This window comes from Bos grunniens, chromosome 15 (genome assembly GCF_055505025.1).
Source record: "Bos grunniens cultivar Pamir isolate PY7600 chromosome 15, Bosgru_T2T1.0, whole genome shotgun sequence".
Lineage (NCBI taxonomy): Eukaryota > Metazoa > Chordata > Mammalia > Artiodactyla > Bovidae > Bos > Bos grunniens.
In genome coordinates this window covers 15623529-15639203 of record NC_141179.1, presented here as the reverse complement: position 1 = coordinate 15639203, position 15675 = coordinate 15623529, and the positions used below count along the sequence as shown (strand labels likewise).

Sequence of the window (15675 nt, the reverse complement as noted above, 5' to 3'; positions counted from 1 at the left end):
GGGTTTGAATCCCTGGGTCGGGAAGATCCCCTGGAGGAGGGCGTGGCAACCCACACCAGTATCCTTGCCTGGAGAATCCCATGGACAGAGGGGCCTGGTGGGCTACAGTCCATAGGGTTGCAAAGAGTTGGACACGACTGGGCGACTAACACACACACACATACACAGAGCTAGTTCAAGTTTGTGCAGAAATGGTGACCCCAGCAGTCAGGGTAGGATAGAGGAAGTAAAAAGTGATGCATAAGATTTAATGCCCCCCCCCATCCCCCGCCCCCCGCCGCCGTCACTACCTTAATTTAGGGCATTTCTTGTTTGATTAAGGACTGTAGCCTCCTAGGTCTGCTCCCTGTCGGCAAATCTCTTTCTCTGTAAATTCCCTCTTCAGATACTGCCAGCATCATCTTTCCAAAACCCAGATCTGATTCTATCACTCCCTTCTTCAAAAACCTCTTTCTTCACTCCTTTCTTCTTTGGATGTTTTGTACCTTTGTATGGTTCTTGGCTCTCCTCTGAATTTGTGGTATGGCACAAGAGGTGGTTTTCAAAAATCTGCCTCCCTGGCCTCGTTTTCTCACTTCCCCCAATAAGCGCCCTTCCTGCTAGCCCTAATGTTTCCAACTTGTGCACTCTGGGGTCTTATGGAATTATTTGGAAAGATCAGAAGAACCATATGTACATCAAGAAGTCTGCAGCCTGAATAACTAATGTGACTGAAACATATGCTGTAGGTTCACAAAACTTAACTCATGCATCTCCCAGGATTCGCAGAGAAAATGGAATTTCTTAATTTTGTCTAGATCTAATCTAGTTTCTTTTGCAATTATTCCCTCTGGTGTCTTTTCACTTGCTGGTAGTAGGCATAAATATTAGTTCACGTCGGAGGTACACTTCTTTTGTGATCATGTTTGCTGGGGTGGAAGTGGGGGTTGTTCCCAGGAGACCTGCTGAAGGAAAGAACAGAATTTTCCTGGCACTGACATGCTCTCAAGCTTGGGGTCTTGGTCTTTCTCTCTGTGAACCTACAAAGTGGCTTCTAGTCAGGGAACATGTCTGTTCTTGAGTACCCCCAGGTTAATCCTCCCCAGGACCAAGTCTCATGAGGGAGAGGTAAGCATTTCATTTACTTAAGGGTCACTGGAGCCTCCCCAAATAGCACAGAGCCTGATGGCTAGGAGTTGGGACTCTTCTGGTTTAAGTGTTCCCAGGCACTGTACAAAAGAACCTCACCTTCTAGTCTTTCATGGTAGATGCCTCCTTCCCCGACTTAATCTCCTTATCTTGTCCTTTTTCCAGAAACTTTCCTCTTCAAATTTTTCACATCTGATCTTCCCACCCATCCTTGGGAAGAGCTCTTCTTGGGGTGGAGTTGGGAGGACATGGGGTTCTACCTGAATTTACCTAACAGTAAACACACCTCATCATTGTGAAATATTTAGTTTTTTCTTCTGAAAATAGTGTGATTTGTTTTTCACCTGAAAAACACATTCCTTGGTTAAAGTAACATTGAGCCCAATTTTTTTTTTTTTTAGTTCAAATTTTGTTGTCTTTTTTTTTTGGCTAAATTCACATAAGAGGAAATGTACAAATCTGAAATGTACAATACATGATTTTTAGAAAAATGCATATATCTGTGTAACCTGAAATCCTGTCAATATATATAGCATTTCCACCACACCGGGAAATTCCCTTATGCTCCAGTTTCTAGTCAATTCCCTACAAGAGGTAACTGTTTTTCTGATGTTTTCCATCATAAATGAGCTTTACCTATTTTAAAACTTTATATATGAGTAGAATCAACCAGTTAACATTGAGCCTATTAATTGCAAAGTAAACCCTGGCATTATTGTGATAAGGGACGAACACAGCTCTGTGAGGCAAGGATGTTTGTTGTTTATTAACTGCTTTATCTGAACTGTTTTATTTTTGCAGGAACAGCCCTTGACCTACAACAGGCATTCAATTCATGTTTGTTGCATGATTGAATGAATAAATAAATAGAATATGTTCTTCCTTCTGGGGTTTCTTTTTGATGCATACAAAGGATCCCCATATTGGCAGAGAATAGATTCGACAGATAGAAATGTTGTCTCAATTCTGCCAATTTGTTATACTTTTTTTCAGGATAACTTTATTAAAATATTAGAATATATGTGTATCTATGTAGTAATTATCTTTTCCAAAGAAAACAGGAGTCCACAAAAGAAGCTCTTTTATCCCAGAGGCAGCTTCGACTCAGTGTCACGGCCTAGAGGCAATCACTGCTAACAGGCTATGTTTCTAATTCTACTGGTAACCATATGACCTTAAATAATATACTCAAACCTCTAATTTCTTGTCTCTATAAGCTGAAGAGAATTATTGGGTTTTTGTCAGGCAAAGTCAAGAACACTGCCTCACTGCCTACTCATACTCCCTTTCCCCCCTGTCTCCTATTTTTTCTCTCATCATATGCATATTTTTAAAGTTTTTGATATAAATCTTGAGCAGTTTCCTTGTTTTTGTTTTTCTGAGTAGCCAGTTTGGTTGTCTGCTGTACTTAGTGTATTATTATTCATCCTACCTATTGAATTTCTTGTCATTTTTAATTTCTAAGAACTATTTTGTTTTTGGCTGATTGTTCCCTATTATATAGCATCCTGTTCATGTTTACCTGATACAAAATCTAGACTCTGAGGATTCTAATGACTTAAAAAAAAACAAAAACCCTCTTTTCTGTTCCCTGGATTTTCTATTTTCTCTGCTGTCAGTGAATTTTCCTCCTGTGTCTGTGGATAATTCCCAGGTTATGTCTGAGTGAGAGTTGGGCTGTAGGATATGGTTCTGCTGTAGCTATAGAGGTGATTGAATTACAGCGCTGCTTGGGGGCTCTTTGTAAATAGGGTTCCCCTGAGAAGATGGCATGCGGGGGAACCTCAACCTTTGCAAAGGAGAATGACCTCACTTTGGTGATGGGGAACAATATGTCCCTCCTGGGCAGAGGTGCCATTCCTTCTCTGCCTGTCCCTCTCCTCCTCCCACTCATCTCCCCCCAGACACATTATTGCACATCTGTGTGGGTGGAAGGAACTGCCTAAAGTCCTAGTTGTCTTCTTTCTCAAGTTTCTGATTTCCTCACCAGGAAGATTTTCTGGGAAGATCACTTATTTTTTCTAGATAAAAATCTTCTGTTTTAGTTTCAATGGGACTTTTACAGAAAGAGAAGATGTGTGAACCTTAAGTCTGCATCATGTGTTACTACTTTTTAAAATCTATCAACAAACATTTTATTTAGGACTACTGGATTGAAATTTATAGATGGGGTTGACTTTTTTTAATTTTTTAAAACGTTGAATGAAAGATTTTTAAAATTCTGTAGTGCTTACAGTTTTTAAAAGTTTCACAAACATGATTTCATACAATTCCATGATTATCCTTTTGTAAATCCCCTACCCCTATATTGGGCTTTCCAGGTGGCTTAGTAGATAAAGAATCCACTTGCAATGCAAGAGATGCAGGTTTGATCCCTGGGCCGGGAAGATCCCCTGGAGGAGGGTATGGTAACCCACTCTGGTATTCTTGCCTGGAGAATCCCATGGACAGAGGAGCCTGGCAGGCTGCAGTCCATAGGGTCACAAAGAGTCAGACACAGCTGAAGTGACTAAGCACACATTCACGCACCCCTATATTGCCCCTCCCCCTTTCCTCTCCCCACTGGTAACCACTAGTTTGTTCTCTGAATCTGTGAGTCTGGCTCTTTCCTTGTCTTATTCACTTGTTTGTTATATTTTTCAGATTCCACATATAAGTATATCATACAGTATCTTTCTCTGTCTGACTTATTTCACTTAGCACAATACCCTCCAAGTCTATCCATGTTCTTTCAAGTGGTAAAATTTCATTCTTTTTTATGGTTGAATAGTAGTCCTGGGCTTCCCGGGTAGCTCAGCTGGTAAAGAATCTGCCTGCAGTGCAGGAGACCCCGGTTTGATTCTGGGGTCGGGAAGATCCCTGGAGAAAGGCTAGGCTACCCACTCCAGTATTCTTGGGCTTCCCTGGTGGCTCAGACTATAAAGAATCCACCTGCACCGTGGAAGAGCTGGGTTCAATCTCTGGATTGGGAAGATGCCCTGGAGGAGGTCATGGCAACCCACTCCAGTATTCTTGTCTGGAGAATCCCCACAGACAGAGGAGACTGGTGGGCCACAGTTCATGGAGTTACAAAGAGTTGGAGTCACAAAGTGATACATAGGAATATATATATAGTATATATATACTTATATATCCATTCATCTGTTGATGGACACTTAGACTGCTTTCATACCTTGGCAATGTGATACTATTTTTTGTATCTATACATAGCTGCAATAGTGATTGATGAAACACACATTTGTTCAAGAGTTCTACTATATGCATAGTAGATTTTGCTATGATGTGCTTTCTCAATCAGTGTAAGCTGAACCAACAACTGTTTTCATTAGGGATAAATGAAACTGGTGTTAAAATTGTTGATAACCTGTCTTAGCCAAGCTGCCTTAATCACCTGGAGCATGATGCATGCTTCATGTTTTATGCTGCTCTCTGTATCTGGACTGTTCATCTCACTTCTACCTGCTGATTCTACCATCATGAAGGACTAAGTCAATGATCAATTTCTCTGTGACATTTTCCTCTATGCTCTGAGACAGAATTGCTTCATCTTCATTATTCTCTCAACTTTCTGTCCATCCTTCCAGCATAGCGATTATCATGTTGTATGGAGTTGTTTGCATTCTCTCTCACTTCACTCCAGCCTTATTCATCTTTTAATGTTTTATCTCAAATACACAGAATGAAGATTTGTTGGCTTGTACTTCAGACTTTGCTTTTATATTTTGTAATGATTGTCATTGACTCTTCGTGGTGAAAAGAAGGCCATAACAGAAAGAATTGTCATTTATCTTACCTCTGTGAGGCCTTCCAGAGTAGAAGTTATCCCAATCATCATTCTTGGTGTTGTTCAAAGCTATAGAAGATGATTCCTGCCTATGTGTTTCTGTTAAGATTATTCTTTTACCTTTCAAAGGTTACCTAAGAAAAAAGGAAAGACCCCATGCCAAGAGATCTCTGAGAAGAACTGAGGGGAAAAAATGAACTTAATTTTCAATGAAAAGTTTGGGAGGAGGGAGGACAACGTGAATTTAAGTCTTTTTCATTGTCTAGAGGGTCCTTTAGGGCAAGACTTTTGTTCACTGCTGTCTTTATATCATCATTCATTCATCTACTTGCTCCATAAATATTTACTGAGTGCCTACGGTGTGTCAGGTATTGTGTTAGGACTTGGGAAGATGCTGAACGTGGTAAACCAATTCCCTGTCTTTATGCCGTTTATAGTCTCCTGGGCATTTCGCCATGCTGCTCAGTGATTCTTGTGGAAGACACTCTAAGGACAGGTCAATAGGCAGTTAATCAGTTGTGTTTGTTGGTATTTCTTATATATTCATCCTGGTGGTAGGCCTTGTAGGTCATTTAAAAAGTAGGATAGACCTTGTTCATAAGGAATTAAGAATCAAAAATGATTCGAGTCCTGTGTAAAATGGCATAGAGAATCAGCAAATTATATGGGTATAATATAAGGATATTAGCAGTTCAGAGTCTTAGGGATCATTTTGTTTTCAAAGGCTAGAGATGGGAATACTGGAAGGCTTTGGATGTTTCATCAAAGCCCTCTTCCTCTTTTTCCTTTACCCCAGATGCCTAGTATACAGCCTTGCCTGAAGAAAGAGTTTAAAAAATGTTTTCTGTAATTGAAAAATCTGTGCAACTGTATGTGGATCCAGGTCCACAGGCAAGTTTCATAAGAGGTGACAATTAACTTGAGATGTGGAGGATGAGGACTAAAAAGTGGATGGAGCAGAGGAAGATTCTAGGTAGAGTGAAAACATGTGGTAAAGTCTGGAGGAGGCAAGGAGTATGAATTTCAAGGCATAGATTCTGCTAGCATGGCCAGAGCATAGAGCACGCAGTGGGGTAGTGATGAGAAATGAGGCTGGAAGAGCTAAATCATGCAGGATTTTGTTCACCTTTCTACCAGAAGGGTGTTATATATTAAGGAGTGAGTCAAAGGTCCTCTGCCTGAAAAAATGCCCAGTCATGTTGTGACTCTCTGATTGTGATATGATATAAGTGCATTTTTGATTTTAAGTTTTGCTAACATGCACATTTACACACCCACACAAGTACACACATAGTTATATAAAAGAGCACTTGACACAGTTACTTTTGTGCAGACGATGAAGTCTTCTGATGACAAAAAGTTGATAATGCAGAGGTGGGTGGTTATTTTTGTTTGTTTGAGCTTTGCAGTATTGACAAAGGGGTAAAGGAACGCGCTCTCAAGACAAAATGAATCTGTGGAAGGAGAGGGTAGATGGTTAAGCCTGAAGACAAAGTTCAAGAAAAGATGATTATGGAAAATAAGAACTATTACCCAGAATAAAAATTACCCTCAGTGTGTGACTCAGCTTCAGTGCATAGTGAGTTCTATTCTTGCATCTGTCACAGGAGGAATCGAGAAAGAACTTCTGCCTCTTCCTTTACTAAGCTTGCAAAAGGAGGATGAGCTATTCTGTTTCTTGTTCTTGCAAAACAACAGAGCTTGCCTGGGAGAGTATATTAGCGGACCAATTACAGCTGCATACTTAAACATACAGACAGCTTTCAATTACTGGAATGGAGAGCAATGGGGATGTAAAAAAAAAAAAAAAAAAAGCCTAATGACAGATAATCCAAAAGTCATCAAATCTTAGCTTTTGAATGAATTGTATTGTTTTCTTGCTGCAGATTTGTGTTCCTAATTATGCCTTGCTTAAGCTAATATTAAAATGAGTTTGCATTCCCAGAGAAAGCACAAACCAGCTGGGCAAAAGAAAGGCAAGGACCCAAGAACTTGTTGTGTGATGGGATGAGGTGGTCTTTTGGGAAGCAGCCTGAGGATTGAATATTTTCTATAATAATCAAGAGTAGCCCTCCCAGCTGTTCCCAACTTCCAGAAATAGGCTATCGGGACACAACATGGATGTGAAAATGTATTATCTCTAAATCAAGAAACCAAAGAAAAGCAGATCCAACCTTGCATATAGCACAAAAGTAATTTCTTGTTTAGTATTGTCCTGCATTTCAAAAGCCAAACTACCTTTGGTACAATATGGGCTGGGAGAGGGAGAGGACCCTTTTAAAAGTTGCTTGATCCCAGTGGAATTTAAACCTTAATTATCACTTAACCTGGAAAGCTCTGCCAGTATTATAACAGTGAGTTCCTTCAGATCCGTAATTAAATTTCTGCCTGTGGGTTATGTGGGTAAATCCTGTAAGAGGGGTGAATCAATTATGCAAACATATAAGTGGGCTATAAAATCCAGGAAAACAAGAGTTCCTCAAGTGCTATTGGAGAATTCTAGGATTATGTCAAAAGGACAATTTTCTTAACTTATTCTAGAAATAACCAAGATTGATGATTGTGCCTGGGCAGGGAGGGTTCTGAAAAAGTACATACACAGTCACAGAATTTATACTAAAAATCAGAAAATACTAGTATTCAAAGAGGTTGATAAAACCAACAACTAAGATTTATTGATCATTTACTATGGGTTCTATGTGGTTTGAAGTGTTCTCCACGTGATAACTCATTAAGCACTTAGTCTAAGCACTGTCTCCCTCTTAGAGGAAACTGAGGCCTGTGAGATTAAAAGAGTTAGCTTGGTCCTGCATGATCAGGAATGATCTGAGGCAGAACTAGAACCCAAGACTTCTGATTGCTAATCCAGGGTGTTCTTTCTACACTGGACTCCCTTTCTGTCTTTCTTAAAAGATCCTATCCCTTAACTGAATCAGCTTGCTTCAGAAAAAATTTTAACCATATGCTGGTGACCGTGAAAAAAGCATGGACTTTAGAGTTGAACATGCACTTGAACTCTGGCTTACTTCTTACTTCTAAGAGTTTGGCCTTCTGCAGGACTGCCCTGTCTGCTTGGTTTGCATCCTGCTGTGACTTCCTAGAATAAAGTCCAACATCCTTGCTTGGACCTTGAGACTGGCCCTGCTGGTCTAGGCTCTCCTGACCTCACCAGCTTCACCTGTGTCAGTCCCCAGCCCTCACTCTCTGCCCCAGCATCCTGAGTGTTGTCACTTTTTGGGAGGCCCATACTTCTTTCCACCTGCTGGGTACGTTTTCTTGCCCCTCTCCTATGGACTACCTCAGGTCTCAGCTTCAATTTCATTTCCTCAGAAAAGTCTTGGATGATCAAACTGAGCCAGCTTCCTCTGTTAGGTGTTGTCATAGCAGCATGACTTGCCCTTGGTGACTCTCATCCCTGCCACAAATGATCAGTTACTTTTACTTGTTTAACTCAAGTTCCCCTCCAAGAATAGGAGCTCTAGGAGGGCAGAGATAGATATTCCCGGTCCTGAGGTCAAGCAAAGGTGCTCAGTAAATACCGTAGGAATGAATGAACCCATCTCAAGCCTTGGTTTTTTCTTTTGTAAAGTGGAGATGCCTCACTGGACGACTGTCAGCATTAAATCCTTTATTGATTTAAGGCTTCCTCTCAGTGCTTGCTAGCAGCATAGAACTCAATAAACAGTGAATTTCATTTCCTCTACCTTCTTCCTATTCGGACAATGTCCCCAAGGCACCATGCCTGCCGAAATATCTAAGGAAGATGGAATTATATTCCAGATAATTTTAGTACAAAGCCTATTTTATGCGTTCTGCATCTTCGAATACCAATCTCCGGCCGATGGTCTATGTGGCAACTAGCTCTCCAGGAACCAGCACATTTGACAAAGCTGGGCACCTCACTCCCAGCTGAACGGGATAACAGAGTGCTTACTGTAGGCTGTAGGCTGTAAGCATCGTTTTCCCCGCGTCAGAACCTTAAACTAATCTTCCTGCTGAATATGAAACAGATGAAACGGGGAGCAGCTGCTCTTCTCAGCTGGTGAGCTGCTGGAGCTGAAGCAGTGTGGAGTTCAGGTGCCTTTCCCCTCAAAGCCCAGACAGAGTGACAACAAGGCTGCTCTGATGTGTGCTTACCTGGAAACCTCCGGCCATGTTTTCCTTTGGAAAGGAAATGCAGAGTTCTCTCCCTTCCCCCACAGCTAGAATCCAGAAGCTCCCAAGACAAAGAACCGTGTTTCCGCCTCAGCAGGCTCTTCTTTGGATTGTCCAACTCCTCCCAGCTCTTGACCGTCTGCTGTTTTGGAACCTCTGTAGGGAGTGGGCAAGGAACCTGATACCTCCCCATTCCCCACCCTTGTCTTTTTATAAGCATAAGGGGAGGCAAGATGGAGCATACACAGGGTTGTAGGCAATATAGAAGGCATGTATATTAGAACAAGCTATGGATGGGTCAAGTTTATGCGTAAGTCAAAGGAAAAGTTCCTTCTAAATATAATGTAAAGCAACAGAGCTAGTTTTAAGACCAGGGGTAGAAAATTAGTCCTGGAACCAAGACTTGTCAATTGTTACTTTCTGTGTGGCCTTGGGTAATTATTTCACCTGTCTAAAAAACTCAGTTTCTCATCTGTAAAGGGACCATAGTCTTATAGACCAGGGATTAGCAAGTTTTTTTTTTTTTTTTTGTAAAGAATGATTTAGTACACAGTCATCAAGACAGTATGATACTGGCACAAAGATAGAAATATAGACCAATGGAACAAGATAGAAAGCCCAGAGATAAATCCGTGCTCCCTATGGGCACCTTATCTTTGACAAAGGAAGCAAGAATATACAATGGAGAATTGACCTCTTCAATAAGTGGTGCTGGAAAAACTGGACAGCTACGTGTAAAAGAATGAAATTTGAACACTTTCTAACACCATATACAAAACCAAAATCAAAATACATTAAAGACAAAATGGATTAAAGTAAGGCCAGAAAGTATACAGCTCTCAGAGAAAAATATAGACAGTACACTCTTTGACATATGTCACAGCAGTATTCTCTCTGACCCAGCTCCTAGATTAATGGAAATATAAACAAAAATAAACAAGTGGAACCTAATAAAACTTAGAAGGTTTTGCACAGCAAAGGAAACTATAAACATGATGAAAAGACAATCCTCAAAATGGCAGAAAATAATTGCAAATGAAGCAACTGACAAAGGGTTGATCTCCAAAATATATAAGCATCTCATACAGCTCAATATCCGAAAAACAAAAAACCCAATCAAAAAATGGGCAAAAAGACCTAAACAGACATTTCTCCAAAGAAGACATACAGATGGCAAAAAAAAACGCATGAAAAGATGCTCAACATCGTTCATTATTAGAGAAATGCAAATCAAAACTACAATGAAGTACTACCTCACTCCAGTCAGAAAGGCCATCATCAAAAAATCTACAAACGGTAAATGCTGGAGAGGATGTGGAGGAAGGGAACCCTCCTGTTGGTGGGAATGTAAACTGATGCAGCCATTATGGAAAACAGTATGGAGATTCCTTAAAAACTAGGAATAAATCTACCACATGATCCAGCAATCCCACTGCTGAGTCTATACCCTGAGAAAACCACAGTTTTAAAAGACACATGTACCTCAATGTTCATTGCAGCAATATTTACAATAGTCAGGACATGGAAGCAACCTGTATGTCCATCGACAGATGAATGGATAAAGAAGTTGTGGTACATATACACAATGGAATATTGCTTGGCCACAAAAAAAAGAAACAAATCTGAGTCAGTTGTAGCAAGGTGGATGAGCCTAGGGCCTCTTATACAAGTGAAGTAAGTCAGTTGGAAAAGTAAATACCATATATTAATGTGTATATATATATATGGAATCTATAAAAATGATACAGATGAATCTAGTAGAGAACATACTGCGGACACAGTGGGGGAAGGTGAGGGTGGGATGAATTGAGAAAGCACTGGCATATATACACTGTCATGTGTTAAATAGATAGTGGGAAATCACTAAATAACACATGGAGCTCTGTGATGACCTAGAGGAGCGGGATGGAGGAGGGGAGGGGGAAGATATATATGTATAATTATGACTGATTCATATTGTTGTATGGCAGAAACTAGCAAAATTGTAAAGCAATTTTCCATCAATTAAAAAAATAAATTAATATTTCAGGCTTTGCAGCATATATAGTCTTCGTGGCATATCTTTTTTGTTTGTTTGTTTTATTGAAGCACAATTGCTTTACAATGTTGCATTAGCTTCTGCAGTACAAGGAAGTGAATCAGCTGTTGGTACACATAGATTCCCTCCCTCTTCGATCTCCCTCCCATCTCACCCCCATCCCACCCATCCAGGTCACCACAGAGCACTGAGCAGGGCTCCATGTGCTGTACAGTATGATCCCACTAGCTATGTAATATATATATATATATATATATATATATATATATATGTCAAATCTTCAAAAATGTATGAACTGTTCAGAACTTGTGGGCTATACAAAAAAAACAGGCCAGGGCCAGATTTGGCAACCCACGTTTAGGCTTATTGTAAAGATGAAAGTGGATAGTATATAAATGTTTTGCATTGGACCTGAAACATAGCAAATTCTCAGTAAATGATAGGTATGATGATTCCTACCTGGTGGTTGTGTAGAAGGCTAACTAAAAGCAATAGAAGAACTTTCAGGACTTACAGCTCCTCAGCCATACACACATCCAATAGGATAAATATTTACAAAGAGTATACATAAGACAAATTAGTATCATTAATGTGATCCTCATTATTTGATTCGAAGAATTTGAAAATAAACTATGGTCAAGGGCATTGGGGCTAAGCTAACAGACTTTTCTGAGGGCCTGCTGTGTGTCAGGACTCTGCGATGTGCTATTTCACAACAGTGCTGCTAGGTAGGTTTTACTGTTCCTGTTACAGAAGAGACAGAGACTAGCAAGGGGAATATCCCTGGAAACCAAGTGTGTCTGCCCAGGACTTCCAAGTTGTGCATTTTTTCCCCCAATCCTTTATTTATAAGTATGGTTGATTTTACAATGTCGTGTTAGTTTCAGGTGTACAGCACAGTATATATTTCTTTTTCAGACCTAGAGACACATACTGACTGAAAATGAAGTATTCCATGCAAATAGAAATCAAAATAAAGCTGGAGTAGCAATACTTACATCAGACAAAATAGACTTTAAAGTAGACTATTACAAGAGACAAGATCACTACATAGTGATCAATGGATCAATCCAAGAAGATATAACAACCTTAAATATTTATATATGCACCCAACATAAGAGCACCTCAATATATAAGGCAAAAGTTAACAGATAGGATGTCATGGTCCTCTGACTCTTACACCCCTTCACTTTCTAATGCACATGCATTTGCATCAACTTTTGCCTCTTAACCTTGGAATAGGTGGCTGCCTGCTGAATGGAATTTAAAGAGTAGTTCAAACAGTCGCTCAGTCATGTCTGACTCTTTGTGACCCCATGGACCATAGTCTACCAGGCTTCTCTGTCCATGTAATTCTCCAGGCAAGAATACTGGAGTGGGTTGCCATTCCCTTCTCCAGGGGATCTTCCCAGCCAAAGGACTGAGCCAGGGTCTCCTGCATTGTAGGCAGATTCTTTACCATCTGAGCCACCAGGGAAGCCCTAGTGGTTCAAAGTCCACCTTCTGTCTGTCAAGATCTGTGCTAGACACGAATTACAAAGTGAAAACACACACACACACACACACAAGAGTATGGCATGGTCCTTTTTGTTGAAGAACCAAGTTTAGTAGGAAAGATATCACACAAGTAGTGTTTGGTGGAAAATTCAAGTCAGGTTTTGCCTTTAGGAAGTCATTGTGACAATGCCTGGATTTACATTAAAAACACACAACTTCCATCCTATCACAATCTTTTCATTTCAATATGGTATTTTTATTGGGTTCCCATTACCTAGAGACTGAAGTTCAGACTTCTTGGATTCTTTGCCAGGCCTTATGCCAAAGATTCCCAGTAGGTGTGTCAGATCTGCCGAGATGAGACTGAATTGTTCAAACCCAATTCCCAGTGAGGTGGTGTTTGGAGGTGGGGCCTCTAAGAAGTGATTAGCTCATCAGGTTGGAGTCCTCTTGAGTGGGATTAGTGTCCTTATAAAAGAGACACTGGAGACATGTCTTGTTCCTTTGGCCATGTGAGGTTATGGTGGAAAGATTGCTGTTGATGAGGAAGTGGGTCCTCACCGGACACTGAATCTACAGGACTCATGTTCTTAGACTTCCAGCCTCTAAAACTGGGAGGAATAAGTTTCTATTGTTTTTAGGCCTTTGATATTTTGTTATTGTGGGGCTTCACAGATGGCTCAGTGGTAAGGAATCTGCCTGCAGTGCAGGAGGCACGGGTTCGATCCCTGGGTTGGGAAGATCGCCTGGAGGAGGGCATGGCAACACACTCTGGTATTTTTGCCTGACAAATCTCATGGACAGAGAAGCCTGGTAGGCTACAGTCTATGGGGTCACAAAGAGTCAAATGACTTAGCAGGTAAAGAACAATTTTGTAATTGCAGCCTGAACAGACTAAGACAGATGGTGACAGCCTTGTCCACTTACCTTGGTTTGTACTACAAATGTAATCATTATTCCACATGTGCCTCAACCTCAAATGGTTTGGGAAGCCTTGTCCTTCACAACCTGTCCCTGACTTTCCTGCCAAATTTCCTTCAGCTGTCTTTTCACACACGGGATCTGTTTCTTGTTTCTTATCCATTTGCCATGTTTCCCAAGCTACACACTTTTGCTCACATGGTTCTTTCTGCCTGGAAGTCCAGCCTGATCCTTTCCACCACTTCTGCGTAGCCTGCAAATTCTTGAAAAAAATAACCCATAAGTGACCTCTTTCATAAAGGATTCCCTGCATTCATTGTCCTTTGACCTGCAATAGTGTTTTATCTTTTTTATGGCATTTGTCATCTGTTTTATCACTTAGTAGTGAAAGGACCTAGAGCTGGGTCTGGCACATAGTAGGGCTCAGGAGGCCAACTGGCCAGCCTGCCTGCCTTCCCTGCTCTATTTGTGAGATTTTAGGAAAATTACTTATATCATTGATTCTTAAACATAGCTGCACATCAGATGACCTGAGGAGGTTTTGTTTAATAATCTGATGTCCAGGCCATACTGCAAGTCAATGAAACTAGAACCTCTAAAGGATGGTTTCCAGCATCAGAGTTCCCCAGGTGACTCCAATATGCAGCCAGGGTCCAGAGCCACTGCTTTGAACAAACAGAGCCTCATTTCTTCATTCTGAAAACTATATGCAATGTTTGCAACACTTTGGCATAATGCCTGGTGCATACTGAGTAGGCAGTAGCTGTTAATTATTGCGTTTTATCCCAGCTTTTCATTTCTTGGCCGAAAGTGCCTTGCACATAGTAGGTATGGAAATAAATGCTGGTGGAATAAATAAATGCTCTTTGGGAAGTCCTCTGGGAAATGCCCAGCAGGTTGTTGCAGAGAGCTGGCCTTAATGTGGAACTAAAGGTTGTATCTGGAGCAGAGACATGGAGGTGTGGTCGTTCCTGGGTGCAGGCAATGGGGGAGAAGGGGAGGGGGATGGGTACCGGCTTTATGAGATTTAAAAACAATAATAAAACCAACTACAAGTCTATCTCCTTTTTATGATCATCTCCCACTGGAAATTCTTAACAGTACCAGTGATAAAATGCTTCTTGCCAGAGTAGACTTCTCCCAGTACCCTGCCCTCTCTGCCTTATCTTTTCACTACTGGCTCTGAGCCTAATGAGCTAAATGGCAGGAGAAAGAAACAAGGGAACTGTAAATTATATTTATAAATTAAGTCACATAAAGCTGGACTAAGTAATTAAACTGTGGACCCATAATTAAATACTTGTATAGCATTTGGGCCCTGAGATTCTTCCTGCCATAATGGTTGGCAGTCTGCGAGGTGGGCTGATGACTCATACGAGGTCCTGGGGCCAAGTGGTGCCAAGGTCACTGTCTGAAGAGAAGGATCCTTGAGGGACAGTGCTGGATGTGGTCAAGGGAACAGACAAGAGATTTTCAGGGTAAAAGGTGAGGAGCGGAAAGCCCCAGGCCCTCTGGAGCATGTGAGAAGTGGTAGTAGCACCCTAGATTAGTGAATGATGGCCCGGCAGGAAGGAGTGGGGGTCTTCCCATTGCTGGCTCTAGCCCACCTTTCACTTTTCACTTCCTACCCTCCCCTTCGCATACCCACCTAGAGCCACAGACGTCAATATGCCTTCTTGGAGCAGTCTCCTTTTCACATCTCTCTACCCTCGCCTGTGATGTTGCCTGTGTACCTTTCCCTTCTCCATTAAAACAAAAAATTAATGAGAAAAAAATGGAATGCTCTATGAATTTGTGTGTCATCCTTGTGCAGGGGCCATGCTAATCTCTACATCATTCCAATTTTAGTATGTGTGTTTTCCACGCGAGCACCCTTCTCTATCCTTCACCAGGCAACTTAGTCCTTCAAGAGTTAGCTCCAAGAGACCTATGGAGCCTTTTCCTGAATCATTTAGGCAGTGGGAAGTCTACCTCTGGGAAGCCCAGGTGGCTCAATGGTAAAGAATTCACCTGCCAATGCTGGCAATGCAGGAAATGCGGGTTCAGTCCCTGGGTTGGGAAGATCCCCTGGAGAAGGAAAATGGCAACCCACTCCAGTATTCTTGCCTAGAGAATCCCATGGACAGAGGAGTCTGGCAGGCTACAGTCCACG

At 41.2% G+C, this 15675-nt stretch overlaps 1 non-coding gene across 1 annotated transcript; it reads right to left on the bottom strand.

The window, feature by feature from the left end:
* Nucleotides 1-15291: 15291 nt before the first annotated feature.
* LOC147357344 (U6 spliceosomal RNA) lies at nucleotides 15292-15395 on the bottom strand. The gene has a single exon (XR_015142545.1). It is a non-coding gene; the product is annotated as a U6 spliceosomal RNA (small nuclear RNA).
* Nucleotides 15396-15675: the final 280 nt, after the last annotated feature.